Below are 15,068 nucleotides of genomic sequence, written 5' to 3'. Positions count from 1 at the left end.
TTGGTTTTGGTTTTCTTGGCTGTGCCTCGGGGCTTGTGGGATCTTAGTTCCCCTACCAGGGATTGAACCTGGGCCCTCAGCAGTGAAAGCGTGGAATCTTAACCACTGGACCACCAGGGAATTCCCCGGGGTTTGTTGTTGTTTTAGAGCTTCCTTACTTTCTGGCACTAGAAGATGCTCCAGGATCAACTTGTAAATATCCTGTCTCTGTGCTAGAATGAGCTATTTCTTTATTTCTTATACTGGAGAATGGTGTTCGAACCAAGATCCAGGTGCTAAGTGTACTGGTTGCTACAGGGGTAGCACTGCTTCTCGGTCCTCTCAGCTGACAGAGCAAGGGAATACATGTGTGTACACTAACCCATGAATATAATCATATATATAAATAAATATTACTACACGTAATCGTCTATATTAGGCTAAACACGAGTTCATACTATTATCTCCAACTCTCTTACTATGAGAATCATTTTAAGCTGCTCCCCTTGCTTATCTGTAATCCCACTCCAACAGTTAAAAAACCTGGTTCCCACCATGCACCATCCACTTACTTAATCATTTAGTTCCAGTATACATTACAGTAGTATCAAGATTGTTAATCCAGGCTCCCATGGGAAACAACTTTATTAACTAGAGTACATACAATGCTTACGGACACTTTGCCTTTAGCCCCACAGACTCTGCTCATTTCCAAACTTACTTAGGTCAGCACCTTTTTCCTCCACCCCATTGAGTGAGTTGTTTCATACATTTGTAATACAGCTAGATTGCTCTGTCATATTTGTCACATTATCCATTCCATCCTGGAATCCCCTGACTTCCTAAACCATTTTTTAATTTGGATACATTAAGATTCACACTTTGCACTCTAAAGTTCTATAGGTTTTGACAAATGCATTTTTTTTCATATACTCACCATTACAGTGTCCTACAGCATAGCTTGATCACCCTAAAAAATGCCTCATGCTTCATCCTTAAATCGCTACTCCTAAATCCCTGGAACCACTAATCTTTTTGCCATCTTTATAATTTTGCCTTTTCCAGAATTTCATATAATTGGGATCATACAGTATGTAGCCTTTTCAGACTGACTTCTCTCATTTAGCAATATACATTTAAGATTCATGCATGTCTCTTTATAACTTGATAGCTCATTTCTTTTTATCACTGAATAATATTCCATTGTATGGATGTAACATAGTCTTTACATCCATTCACCTATTGAAGGACATTTTGGTTATTTCCATTTGTTGGTACTTATGGAAAAAAACAGTTATAAACATTCATGTGCAGGTTTGGGTAAGGGAATACGTTTTTTAATCAGTTGGATAAATACCTACAAGATGCTTGTTATATCATGTGAAAAACCGTAATTAAATTTGTAAGAAACTGTTATTCTAGCTTCCAAAGTGGCTGAATAATTTTGCAGTGAATAAGAGTTCCTATTGCTCTGCATCCTCGTCATCAATTGGTATTGTTAGGTTTTTGGATTTTGGCCATTCTAATAGGTGTGGAGTGGTATCTCACTGTTGTTTTAATTGACAATTCGCTAAAAACAAATGACGTTTAGCATCTTTTCATAGGCTTATTCGACCTCTATACATCTTTTTTGGTGAAGTATCTGTTCAGATCTTCCTTACATTTCTTTAATTGGGTCGTTTTCTTATTGTTGGGTTTTTAAAGGTTTTTGTAAATATTTTATACAAGTCCTTTATAAGATATGTGTTTTGCAAATATTTTCTGCCAGTCTATGGCTTGTCTTTTCATTCTTCTTAATAGCATTTTTCACAGAACAGAATTACTGATTTTAATAAAGTTCAATTTATCAATTTTTCATGGATTAGGCTTTTGGTGTTAGATCTAAAAACTCATAACCAGGGGCTTCCCTGGTGGCGCAGTGGTTGAGAGTCCGCCTGCCGATGCAGGAGACACAGGTTTGTGCCCCGGTCCGGGAGGATCCCACATGCTGCGGAGAGGCTGGGCCCGTGAGCCATGGCCACTGAGCCTGCGCTCCACAATGGGAGAGGCCACAACAGTGAGAGGCCCACGTACCGCAAAAAAAAAAAAAAAAAAAAAAACCTCATAACCAAACACAAGGCCATCCAGAATTTTCTCCCATTTTTCTTCTAGAAGTTTTATAGCTTTGTACTTTACACTTAGGTCTACGATACATTTTGAGTTAATTTTTGTGAATGGTTTAAGATCTGTGTCTAGGCTCATGTTTTTCAATATAGATACACAATTGTTCCAACACCATCTGCTGAAAACATTATCCTTTCTCCATTAAATGGCCTTTGTTCTTTTGTTAAAGGTCAGTTGACTATACTTGTGTGGGTCAATTTCTGGGCTCTCGCCTGTTCCAATGATCTATGTGTCTATTCTTCAGTATTGTGTTGGTTATTCCATATAAATTTTAGAATCAGTTTGTCAATGTTAACAAAATAACTTGCTGGTATTTTGAGATTTTTTTTGAATGTATAGATCAAGTTGGGAAAAACTATGTCTTAACAATATTAAATCTTCCAATCCATGAATACAGAATCTCTCTCCATTTATTTAGATCTTCTTTTTTTTAATGTTTTAAATACTGATTTTTATATTTTCTGAATACAGCTCCTGTACTTATTTTGTTGGAGTTACACCAAGTGTTTACTCTTGTGCTACTGTAAATAGTATTTTTAATTTCTAATTCAACTTATTCCTATGTATATAGGAATGCAGGTAACTTATAACAGAGTATTCCTAATTCCTCCTTCCCATCTCTTATGAAAGTGCTGTCATTCCTTTCACTTATCCGTATGCTTTAATCACCCAATACATAGTTATTATTAATGCTTTAAATAAATGGGTATCTTTCAGATCAATTAAGAATAAGATAAATAAAAGATATTATCTTTACTCCTTTTCTAACACTTTCTTTATACAGATCTGAGTTTATGACCTATATCATTTTCCTTCTGCCTGAGGAACTTCTTTTAACATTTCCTGAAAAGAAGATCTGGTGGTTATAAATTCCTTCACTTTTTGTTTATCAGAAAATGCCTGTATTTCTTCTTCACCTTAGAAGGAAAATTTCAGCATATATAAAATTCTGGGTTGGCTGAGTTTTTCTCTCAATACTTTATACATTTCATTCTACCTTCCTCTTGCTCATGAGGTTACTGATGAGAAGTTCACTGTAATTCTTATCCTTGTTCCTCTACAAGTATGGTGTTCTTTCTTCTAGCTTCTTTCAAAATTTTCTCTTTGTCTTTGGTGTTCTGCAGTTTGAATATGATATGTCAAGCAGGTATTTATTCTGCATAGTGCTTTCTGAGCGTCTTGGATCTGTTCTTTGGTGTCTGTCATTAATTTAGAAAGTCCCTGGCCATTATACTTCAAATATTTCTTCTGTTCTGGTCTCTCTTTCTTCTGCTTGTATTCCAATTACACATATGTTACACCTTTGAAATAGTACCTATGGTTCTTGGGTGATGAGTTCTGGTCTTTGTGGGAGTTTTTTCCCATTCTTTTTTCAACTTGAATTTTAGTTGGGGAAGTTTCTATTGACCTATCTTCAAGCTCAGTGATTCTTTCTTTGATTGTGTCCAGTCTACTGATGAGACATCAAAGACATTCTTCATCTCTGCTACAGTATTTTCTTTAGTTCTAGCATTTCCTTTGATTCCTCCCTAGAACTTCCATTTCTCTGCTTACATTATCCACATGTTCTTGTATACTGTCTACTTTTTCTACTTTTTTCACTAGAGCTCTTAACTTATAAATCATTGCTATTATTTTAAATTCTTTATCTGATAATTACAACATCTGTGTCATACCTCAGTCTGGGCCTGATGCTTAGTCTCTTCAGACTATTTTATTCTTGCCTTTGGTAAGCCTTGTGGTAAGGTATGGGAGAGAGGAAGCATTCTATAAACATATGATTATATCTCAGTTTTAGTGGACTTTAGTCTCTGGACTGTGACCTTCACAAGTGCTTCTTGTAGCTTTCTCCTGACTTAAATGAGAATGGAAGGCTAAAGGGAGTTCGAGTGGGAGGAATGTTCTTTCCCCAGTGAGATAAGGTTCTGGCATTTTCCCCGTGGAGAGTAGGCCTTGGTTAGGGAACATGCTCATGGCATATCACAATGATTACTCTTCCCCTCCCCTGCCAAAGCCACGGGGAATCCCTCTTGAACCTTCACCATGAGAACCTGGTAGTGTTCCTGGAGGTGAAACCCACAGAAGTGTGAGGACCCCCTAAGACTATAGCACCAGGAGTTTCTCACTTTCGGGCTAGCTCACACTCGGCTTCCAGCAATTCATCAAAATTATCACTTTTACTACCAAAGTTACCTGCAGCTTCTACTTCAGATAAGCAGATCTAAGCTGTGGCTCTTTGGATTCAGTTTTCTCTCCAGATTTCAGGGTGGTGATTTGCCCTGCAACTTCATTTCTCTGATAGGTCTCAGAAAAGTCATTGGTATATAGTTTATTCCAATGTTTCTTGCAAAAACAGAAGTGGTGACTTTCAATCCAAAGATGTTTCAGAGCTGACACTGAAAGTCTAAAAATTATCTATTTTAATTAGAAAAAAACTTAAGATTGGCAGGATGTAGTCATTGTTAAAGCAGAGTGACAGACTCATAGTTGTTCTTTATAAAATCTCTACTTGTAGAACATTTGAAAATTTTAACAAAAAACGTTTATTTTTAATAAAAATTATTGTTAAGTATCTGAAACAGGGTAGCTTTAATAGGCACAGAGGAGGAAAAAACAGTCATAGTCAACAGTATTTATTGAATATCCAATATGTGCCAAGGACTGTGCTCAGATAATTAGGATACAAGGATGAAGACTACTGTTTCCTGCCCTCATGGAACTGATCGCCTTTTGGGAACAGCTAGCATTATGTAAGTAATTATGAATTAATTATTGTGCTAAGGGCTACAAAGGAGGCTTTTTCATGGTGCTATGGAAGCAGATAACAGAGAATAAAGAATCTAACCTGGTCTGGAGGGTAAGAGGAGGTCATCTCAAAAACAATCAGAAGAGACATTGCAAGAGGAGCCCCCATGCTGGGCCTGTCTTCAGGAGACCCAGCAGCCTGGATGCAAGGTATAACCTGAAGTTAGTCAGGCTGGACCTGAGGGCTGGCCTCCAAAGGTTGAACATAATGAAGATAATGTTAAAGGTAAAAAGAGTGAGAATGTTTCAGAAGAAAGCAAAATCTCCATAAATTGGAATCCCAAGTAACCTCCTATCCCTCCTGACCACCTGAATGTAGACTGGACAACCAAGTGAGATTTTCACAATTCATTCTTGTTTCCTATAATATTAACTTTTCAATGAACCCTCCTTCCCTACCTATTCAAATTCTCTCTGGGTACCAGTAAGCTCTGGATTAACTTGTTCCTGGAGTAATCCCCATAGAAGAAGGGTTGAGACTTCATGTTGGACAGAGATAAAGACAGAGGAGCTAGGCAATTAGAAAACAAAATTGAAATTTTGGAGTTCTGCACACAGGTGTGCCATGGTTGCAACATATAAACTAATGCAAGATACATGTCTCTTGTGTGTAACATTGTTTTCCCATCTGGAAAACAAAAAATTATGCCACTTACCAGCTCTAGTGTGGACTATTGCTAAGCAAGTTGAACAATTATGTCTATGAAAGTATTTTCTATCAATTTATTACATAGCCTAATGATAATTTATAATGGTAATTATTAAAATATAGACTGATATCAACATTTAGAGCAAAACCTAAACTTCCCAAGTTATCAATTTATAATTTTTCAAATAAGAGCAATTAATCATCTTTATTATTATGGCTAAATGATAATGATTTGTAATATAGTATCATATGTTTGCTCTAAATAATAAGAGAAACACTAATCTATTATGGTGAAGATAATAACGCTAATAATGAAAGACCGATGATTGCTAATCACTTCATATTATTGGTATTAAAATATCCAATCATCAAAACTCGGGGACTTTCCTGTTGGTCTGGGGTTAAGACTCCACACTCCCAATGCAGGAGGCACAGGTTTGATCCCTGGTGGGGAACTAAGATCCCACACACCGCACAGCGTGACCATAAAAACAAATGAACAAAAAAAATCAGGTGAAATAAAACCTAGTGAAGGCGTATGGCAAAATAAGTGACCCATATTCCCCAAGTATTTCAAATCAGGATTCTAGGCCAGTGGTTTGCCACATTGGCTGCCCATTAGGAAAGACAAGACTGGGGACCTTTTTAAAAATACCAATGCCCAGTACCCCCCCACCTCCCCACCCCCAAGAAACTGATTTAATCAGACCAGGTGTGGCCAATTTTTTTCACGTTCCCCAAGTGACTCTAACATGCAGCCAGAGTTGAAAACCACTGCTCTTGATGTTTGATTTTTACACCTGAGAATAAAGATCTATTTGCTCCCGGGGCAAAATGGCATTCAGAAACCCACTTGCCCAGCCTCTGTCAATCAGTTCTGTGTATAGCAGAGGAATGAGTTGTTAGTTTTAGTTGTCAAAGCATTTTCTTCACGGAAAAGAAGTACATTAAAATACCAAATTACGGTATTTACATATTGCATGTTTTTTTCCCAACTGCGTTCCCATAGCAACTAAATCCATTCGCTCCCTACTTTCTCCTGAGTTATTTTCCATCGTGAGCCATGCTTTATTAGTGAGGCAAACAGTCTGCCCTCTGAAATGACTGTTTTGCTGTTTACTATTTCTTTGCCAAGGAATTCAACTCTACTTGGCATCTTCCTCCCTCCTGTGCTACCAGAATTTGATAAAGTTGGCTGCTGGTTTGGGCAGAGATCGTGTCCCTGCCCACTTTGCTCAATCTGGAGCAGTCCCTGGTTTTTTTCTGATGAGCTACTCAAGAAAAGTCAAGTGGAGAGGGAAGCTTCCCTCAGGGAACCTGGAACTGGAAAAGGATGCAAGAGAGGGGATCCATCGAATCCCAAACAGGGACCAAGTTGCTTAAATTGACAGTGGACAGAGGGTAACCCAGCTCCCAGGGACCTCCCTAGGCTTGGTCAGGCAGGGTCACTGGCAGAAAGGAGTCACGGCTTCGGAGCTGGACACCCTCGAGCAGGGAGAAAGTGAGTCCTGCTCCTGTCATGAAAGCATCACTCAGTCCCCTGAGAGGAGGCCCCAACTAGGCGTAGGACACTGAGATCTCTTTGTGATTTCACCCAGACAACTTGGCAGACTGCAGGGCCTGTTCGTTTGTTTGAAACTATGGCATTTCACTTGCTAATGGGGCTCTGCTTTGCAAGGGGACAGGGATGCCAAAGAAGACTGTAGGAGGGAGGCACCAGGCCCGGTGTTTCGGCGCAGCTCCCCTCGCTGACACCTGCCGCCAGGATGGACCTGGGCCACCAGCACCCGAGGAGAGATGAGGGCCACCAGAGACCTGGTGACGCTTCAGAATCTCTTCTCACTTGCTGATTCAGAAGCCTACTCTGTCCAACAGCGCTAGTGGAGAAAACTTGTTTCCTCCTTTCTCCCAGGCTCCAAATAAAAGTCAGAGCTGTGGTGTAGCTGCCCCGGGGCAAGGAGGCTGGTAACCCAGGCGGCCTCAGATGGCAGCAACAGAAATCACAGGCAGTCAGAGTTTCCCTCTCACAGGCAGCATCCAGGGGCGACTTACAGATGTGCATCAGTTACGCTGCTTACTGCCAGGTTCTGGGGGTCACTGATACGGTCCTTCAGGACTCTTCCACCAACATCATTTATTCAAGAATAACTCCCTATATCAGTTGGGGTCCCAGAGGAAACAGATGCCATACCTGAAATGGGTAATTTGAGGAGCGTTTAATGAAGGGACTATTTACAAAGGTATGGGCAGGGATACCCATAACATAACATAACACAAGAGATGGTGTGTTACGTCAGAGCTAGTACTAGAAGGGCACTGCTAACACCCGAGGCCCTAACACAGAATCCAGAGGCAAGGCTGTATGGAGCTGACAGGAGCTGAGGCCTTCAGCTGAGGGAGGCGGCCAGCATGCCATTAGCACCCAGGCATAGAGGCAAGGAAATGAATACCTGGACCTCATTCTCCTCTCTCCCTTCCATCTGCCACCAGAGCTCACACTGCCAAACCTAACTGGAAGTTGAGGGCAAGGCAGCTCATTGATCTGGTCCACACAGGTCAGCCTCCTGGGGCACAAAACAAGGTGAAGTGGGGGGGAAAGTGTCTGGGAGGGCAGATAAAGACATCAAGCATCCTGTCTTATGCAGCAGAGCCACCGTGATACCCCATTACAGGAATAGATTTGTTCCACCATTGTCAGAGCCCTCCCAAATGCCAGCAAATCCCAAGACAACTGTGTCCAGGGGGTCGAAAGGGAACACTGAGAGTTTGTAATATGATGTTCAACCACAAAGAAGGCAAGCGGAAGCCTGATCTACACAAGAACATAAAGGTGATACTGAGAATATAGACTCAGCATCCCAGCCCTATTCAGTGGTACATCACTGACTTGAATCACATTGCTGCTCGTGTTTTACACTTTTCCTGCTCAAAAGGAAATCACAAGGACCCTGGTATGCCCACTTCACGTGGAACACCTGCCTGGTTACTTATTTAGAAAAAAAAAAATGTAAAGGGAAGCCCAGTTATTCTGAAGTTTGGTTTCATTTGCAGCACTAATTATGAACAGACTTTTAGAGTCTGACAAGATGATACTTGATTAGGGAATATTACTGAGCCAAGAAAAGAATGAAATCTTGCCATTTTTGACAATGTGATTCTAGAGGGTATTACGCTGTGAAATAAGTCAGACAGAGAAAGATAGATACCATATGATTTCACTTATATGTAGAATCTAAAAACCAAATGAACAAACAGAACAGAGACAGAGTCATAAAAATAGAGAACAAACAGGTGATTGCCAGAGGGGAGGGACGTGGGGGCAGGCGGTGAGGAAACAGGTGACGGAGACTAAGAGGTACATCTTCCAGATACAAAATTAATGAGTCACAGGGATGAAACGTACAGCAAGGAGAATACAGTCAGTAATATTGTAATAACTTTGTGTGGTGACAGATGGCAACTAGACTTCTTGTGCTGATCATTTAATGCACAGAAATATCGAACTAACATAGTGTTGTAGGTCAGTCAGTAAGATAAATAAATAAAAATTTTAAAAAAAAGATGATACTTGATTACTGAAACTCTGATGTCTAAGGAAAATCTGCAGGATGAGTGGTCCACATTCTGGTGGAGCTCGGATAAGAGCAGATATTTGAAACGATGTACAGAGTATACGGAGGTAAGAGCCAGGTGCTCTTCTGCTACCTTCGAGTGGGGTGAGGGGAGGCAATAATGGTTACAACATCTGTCCTACCTGATTTAAGCAACCTGTCCGACGTTCTGTTTTGCCTGCTTGTGTTACAAGGAACCTGCAGAGTGCCTACGTATGGCTCAAAACAAGATGCTCTGGCCAAATGCTAATGGTGATTGTGGGAAGTAGCACAGCTTTTTTTCAATTCAAGGTCACATGCAAACTTGGTGGTGTGTTCGTTCCCTACTGCAATTTATTCATAAAAATTCATAATTTCCTGGATTTCAAAACCAGGTCAAAGATGTATGCTTCATCAGTTTAACTCTAGAATTGGCCCACTTTAAGGTTAAAGAAGACAAAATTTACCGAACTGGTCAGAAGAAGGTAACATAGGGTGGTAGAGATCAGATTCTAATCAATTTGGACTCTCCCTACTTCATACTGCTTTATTTAACACGTTCAATTTTTCCTAGTTGTTTGCTGACTGGGCGTATCATGCACTGGTCACATAAGGATCATTCTTCTTTGTAGTCCACAGCTATGGTGACCATATTTTCCCAAGTAAATATTAAAATTTACCATCTGGACTCATACTAACCTGGAAACATATGGTCACCATGGTTATGATACATACGGAGGCACACCGTGGTTAACAGCAACCACAATCGTAGCCAAAAATACCCGCTCAGAAGCCTCTCTTGAACCCATGAACCTGTTCTCCAGGGAACCTGATACCTGTGATTAGAGGGGTTCACAGTAAGTTCAGACAAATGGAGGCATCTGTCACTTCCCTTGTACTTTCATCCTTTTGCCTTCCCATATCCGACAACTACCCCTCTCCCACCCAAAACAATAGAGCAAACACACTGAACACAAACCAATACACTCCACTCTGCTCTTAAGCCACAGAATCTCTCCACTGAGGTCTTTAGTAAACCACTTTGCCCAGACAGCTGAGGTCACCCCTGTTCAGACAAGCGCCTTGGTTTTCAATCTTTCCTCTCTTCACTGCAACTGAGGTTCAGGTCTCCACAGCTATATTCTCCTTCTAAGACCCAGGTTAGTCCTAGGAGGCACTTGGAGAGCCACAGGTCTTGTGTGGCTGTAGAGTAGGTTCTGGGGAGAACAAGGAAGACTGGGCCCAATGGAGAGGGGGAAACTGAGTATCCTCCATCTACTGGGACTGGAGTTAGATACAAGGCCAAAGATTTTTGTAATTTTTCCGATAGCACCCACAATAATAGCCTATAATAGCATCCACCAGTGAGGAGCTATCACTGGTTTCTAAGCAGGGATGTGAATTAATCAAAGACAATTTCGATGGCAATGGGAAGGATGAAATGGGAGGGATGGGGAGAGAAAACTGCAGGTGGGACACCAGGTGACAGATGAGAGCCCAACTCTAGCAGTGTCTGTAGAGAAGGAAAAAAAAAGAGAGAATAGAAAGAAAATTTCTCAACAGAGTCAAATGCTGTAGAAAAGTTAAAGAGAATAAAATTGTTTGAATTTAGCTATTCGACCTTGTGGTTGGTGTCAAGAAAACTAAAAGGACATAATCCTGTTTCTCAGAAAACTGTCACTCTAATTGAGGAGCCCAAAATGTTAATGAAACGCTAAAGTATCTAGAACACAATTCGGTGTCTGTGAAATATTTCTTAAATGACGAAGATGTTCTTCCATTTTTTTTCCTTCCCACCTCTTCACACTTCTTTTTTCTTCCTAGAGACCTGCCTTTTCCCAGATGACAAAAGGTTGCCACAAAAGTCGATATTTTAGTTTAAAAGTCCCCTTAACTTACAGATATTTTTCTTTCTTTGCGTTAGTTTAAACCTCACTTACGATGTTAAATGGTAAGTGAGTTTTATTTTATTTTATTTTAAAGATCATTTCACTAGGGAAAAAAAAAAAACGAAGATGAGCTGGAGGCAGAAAGGTAAGTTAAGAGATTCTTGTACTACTTTTCTGGTTATTTTAAGATGCTATACCATCTTCCAGGTGCCAAAGGATGAGTATTTACTCCTTACAAGGTAAATTCTAACTCCACTGGAACAAAAACACAAATATGCAACTACAATCAAATCTTTTCCCCAAAACTCTAGGCTTAGGACTATGTGGTCAGCTGAATTCTTGGAAGACATAGTTCCTCAAAGGGGATCCGGGGCTGATCCAGGAAGAAATAATAAAGCTGTTACTTAAAGTATTTGCAACTAAGTACAAAATACAAAGGTGCTCAAGGTGTAAGGTTATTAAGCCGTGAGACTGATTCTGTAAAGCACACAAGAACAACCAAAAAAAAAACCACATCTTTTTTTATATTATAAAGCAACTATCAAATATCATAAAATCCTCTCATAGTCTTCTGTTTTCTACCATGAGCCTGGTTTCACTTTAACACCCCCCAAACCACTCTGTGGAAATGTTTTACATGTCAACAAAGAAGCAAACGGTAACCAGAGTAGACAAAGAGAAATTTAGCTCAGACTTACAGGTTTATATATAGAGTGGCCAGACATTCTTTTCCTATTCTGCCCTTTGCACTTGCATTCTCTAGATCATCTGTCTAAATGCTACGCTGTATGCTCAAATGCCTTTGAATACAATATATTACCTCCTGTTGAGACCCACATTGTTCTCCCCTGATTTTCTGGTAGTCTTCCCGCCCTCTATGACTAGTGTAGTGGTGGGTTTTGTTTTCATTCCTCAGCGACATACACTAAATTCCATCCGGAGCACTTATTCGCCTGGCTTTTTTTGGCATCTTTCCATGTGCATCTGCATTCCTGTTAAGGGTAACATCTTCATCCCTTTCCATTTCCCCTCTTTTCCATTTCCTATGGTTTTCTCTATTTCTGTTCTTTGGCCAACCCTCCCTGCAGCTACATGTATTTTCAAATCTTCCCTGTATTTTTAAATTATCTTGGTATTCTCAGCCTTTGGGCTTTCAGGATTTATTCAAACTCTCTCATTTTTCCTCTGCCGCCTTTCCAATTATTTCTGGGTCTCATTTTGCACGGTCTACCCATAGCTTCCTTTTAAGTAAAATTTACTTTCTAAATAGTGAGATGCTTTACCAGGAGAGATGCTTTCTGCAACCTCTCCTTGCAGCACAAATTCAAAGTTTTCAAGATGAGTGATCCACCCATCCATGGGCTTCCATCTGAAGTATCCAGAGTTCTAGTACCTCCCCTTGTCATTAGTGATATGGACCATATTTCCCTATTAGAAAATGTTCCCAGAATTGGGAAACTTAGGCTAAGAGTGAGCCTGTGCCAATGGCGAGTTACTGGCTTCTCTTCTCTCAGCATACTACATTGCTTGCCTCCCCCATTATCTCATCGTCCTTCCCAAAAGGACTTTCTGAACTTCGCACAAGGCACATACACACACCACACAGACTCACTTGGAAGCCTGTTAATGAAAATTAACCAGCAATTATCCTACAATTCATGGGGTCCTCACTGTCTTCTTATTGATCTTGATGACCAGTAGTCAGATATCTGAGTTCTGTAATTTAAGATTCATCTTCCTTCTCTCTTCTGTGAGCTGACATATCTTGATGAAGCCCTCATTTAGTAGGGACAGTATTGGCATCTCTATGAGCACAGTATAAAATAATCTTTAGCTCCCACTTAGCTTTAGTTCAAAACACAAAGTTTAAATGCCACAAAAGACAGATTTCGGGATCACTCTGTTTAAAGCTTTACTTATAACAACACTATGGACATATTCTAAGATAGTTCTACCTCAGAAAAAGGACTATAAGAACATTCATAAGATGCCAATTTGAACCCATGCATTCAATTGCTTTCCTTGCGCTCACTTCAGCAGCACACGTGCTAAAATTGGAACGATACAGAGATCAGCAAGGCCCCTGCACACGGATGACACGCAAATGTGTGAAGTGGTCCATGTTTTTATATATAAGGGAATATTACTCAGCCATAAAAAGGAACGAAATTGGGTCATTTGTAGAGACATGGATGGAGACAGAGACTGTCATACAGAGTGAAATAAGTCAGAAAGAGAAAAACAAATATCGTACATTCATGCATATTTGTGGAATCTAGAAAAAAGGTACAGATGAACTGGTTTGCAAGACAGAAACAGAGACACAGATGCAGAGAACAAACATATGCACAGCAAGCAGGGAAAGAGGGGATGGAATGAAATGGGAGACTGCAAGTAACATATATACACTAATATGTATAAAATAGATAACTAATGAGAACCTGATGTATAGCACAGGGAACTCCACGTTGCTGTACAGGAGAAACTAACACAACATTGTAAAACAACTATACCCCAATAAAAAACATTTTTTTAATCCAATTGGACATTTATATCAAATATTAAACATTTTCTATCTCCTGGTTACTATTACGTACTTAAAGATTCTGTTAGCAACTTAAATATGGTCTATTTTTCATGGACCTCACCATCTCTCTTGGGAGACTGGTAGATATAACTAAATATGCTTAATGAATTAATCAGCATGAGGGACAAAAGTCACAACTGATGACATGAAACACATTATAGATGTAATTCCTGCTTTCCTTCTGATTCAACAAAGAGTATTTGAATGACTGAACTTAAATTAATAATTCTTTGTAATGAACTTACAGTAGGTGACTTGTGTTGTAAAACATAAAGTCATTTGTATAAAACGAGTAATTTTTGTTATCTCACAGGGTATTCATTCCTATTAAATGACATAAGGTATAAATAATGTGCAATACCTTACAACACAGCTGTGACAATTAGAGCATTACATCTCTGTATTAAAGTTTGGCAAATCAAAGAAACTTCCCTTCCTTCCTACATTCCCAATGAAATAGACAAAAGAAATTAAAATGAAGGGGAAGACATCTATATCAGTCCTGGAAAACAGCAAAAGTTGTGACAAATACTTGTCAAAAATTGTTGTGACTTCTTTTACTAGGAAAATATAAAATAACAAAATTGACTCAAGAAGAAGTAAGAAATATAAATAAGATCAAAGATACTATAATAAAAATACCATCAAATAATTGTCAAATTATAGGGGCTTCCCTGGTGGCACAGTGGTTGGGAGTCGGCCTGCCGATGCAGGGGACACGGGTTCGTGCACCGGTCTGGGAAGATCCCACATGCCGTGGAGCGGCTGGGCCCGTGGACCATGGCCACTGAGCCTGCGCGTCTGGAGCCTGTGCTCCGCAACGGGAGAGGCCACAACGGTGAGAGGCCCACGTACCGTTAAAAAAAAAAAAGAATTGTCAAATTATAAAGGACATTTGGCCTGGGAGGTTTTATAAATCTTCAAGAAGCAAGAAATTCTGGACTTCCCTGGTAGTGCAGTGGTTAGGAATCCACCTGCCAATGCAGGGGACACGGGTTCGAGCCCTGATCCAGGAAGATACCACATGCCGCGGAGAAACTAAACCCATGCGCCACAACTACTGAGCCTACGAGCCACAACTACTGAAGCCCGCGTGCCTAGAGCCCATGCTCCACAAGAGAAGCCACCACAGTAAGAAGCCCACACACCACAACAAAGAGTAGCCCCCGCTCGCTGCAACTAGGGAAAGCCCGCATGCAGCAACAAAGACCCAACACAGCCAAAAATAAATAAATAAATTATTTTTTAAAAAGCAAGAAATTCTAATGCTATTTACTGTGTTAGACTACGAAAAAGATCAAAATTTTCCAATTCAATTTTAAAAACCAAATGTCATAACCCTGTTACCAAAAGCCTGGTAAATACAGCACAGAAATCTCTAGACCAACATAATTTAGGAATGTTTG

General features: G+C 40.0%; 1 non-coding gene across 1 annotated transcript; it reads left to right on the top strand.

The window, feature by feature from the left end:
* Positions 1-13,099: 13,099 nt before the first annotated feature.
* On the top strand, positions 13,100-13,203 carry LOC113617744 (U6 spliceosomal RNA). The gene has a single exon (XR_003431753.1). It is a non-coding gene; the product is annotated as a U6 spliceosomal RNA (small nuclear RNA).
* Positions 13,204-15,068: the final 1,865 nt, after the last annotated feature.

The sequence above is a fragment of the Aethalodelphis obliquidens genome, unplaced genomic scaffold (assembly GCF_003676395.1).
Source record: "Aethalodelphis obliquidens isolate GAN/ISIS:26980383/991018 unplaced genomic scaffold, ASM367639v1 scaffold4, whole genome shotgun sequence".
NCBI classification, from domain to species: domain Eukaryota; kingdom Metazoa; phylum Chordata; class Mammalia; order Artiodactyla; family Delphinidae; genus Aethalodelphis; species Aethalodelphis obliquidens.
This window is presented reverse-complemented; position numbering and strand designations above follow the sequence as displayed.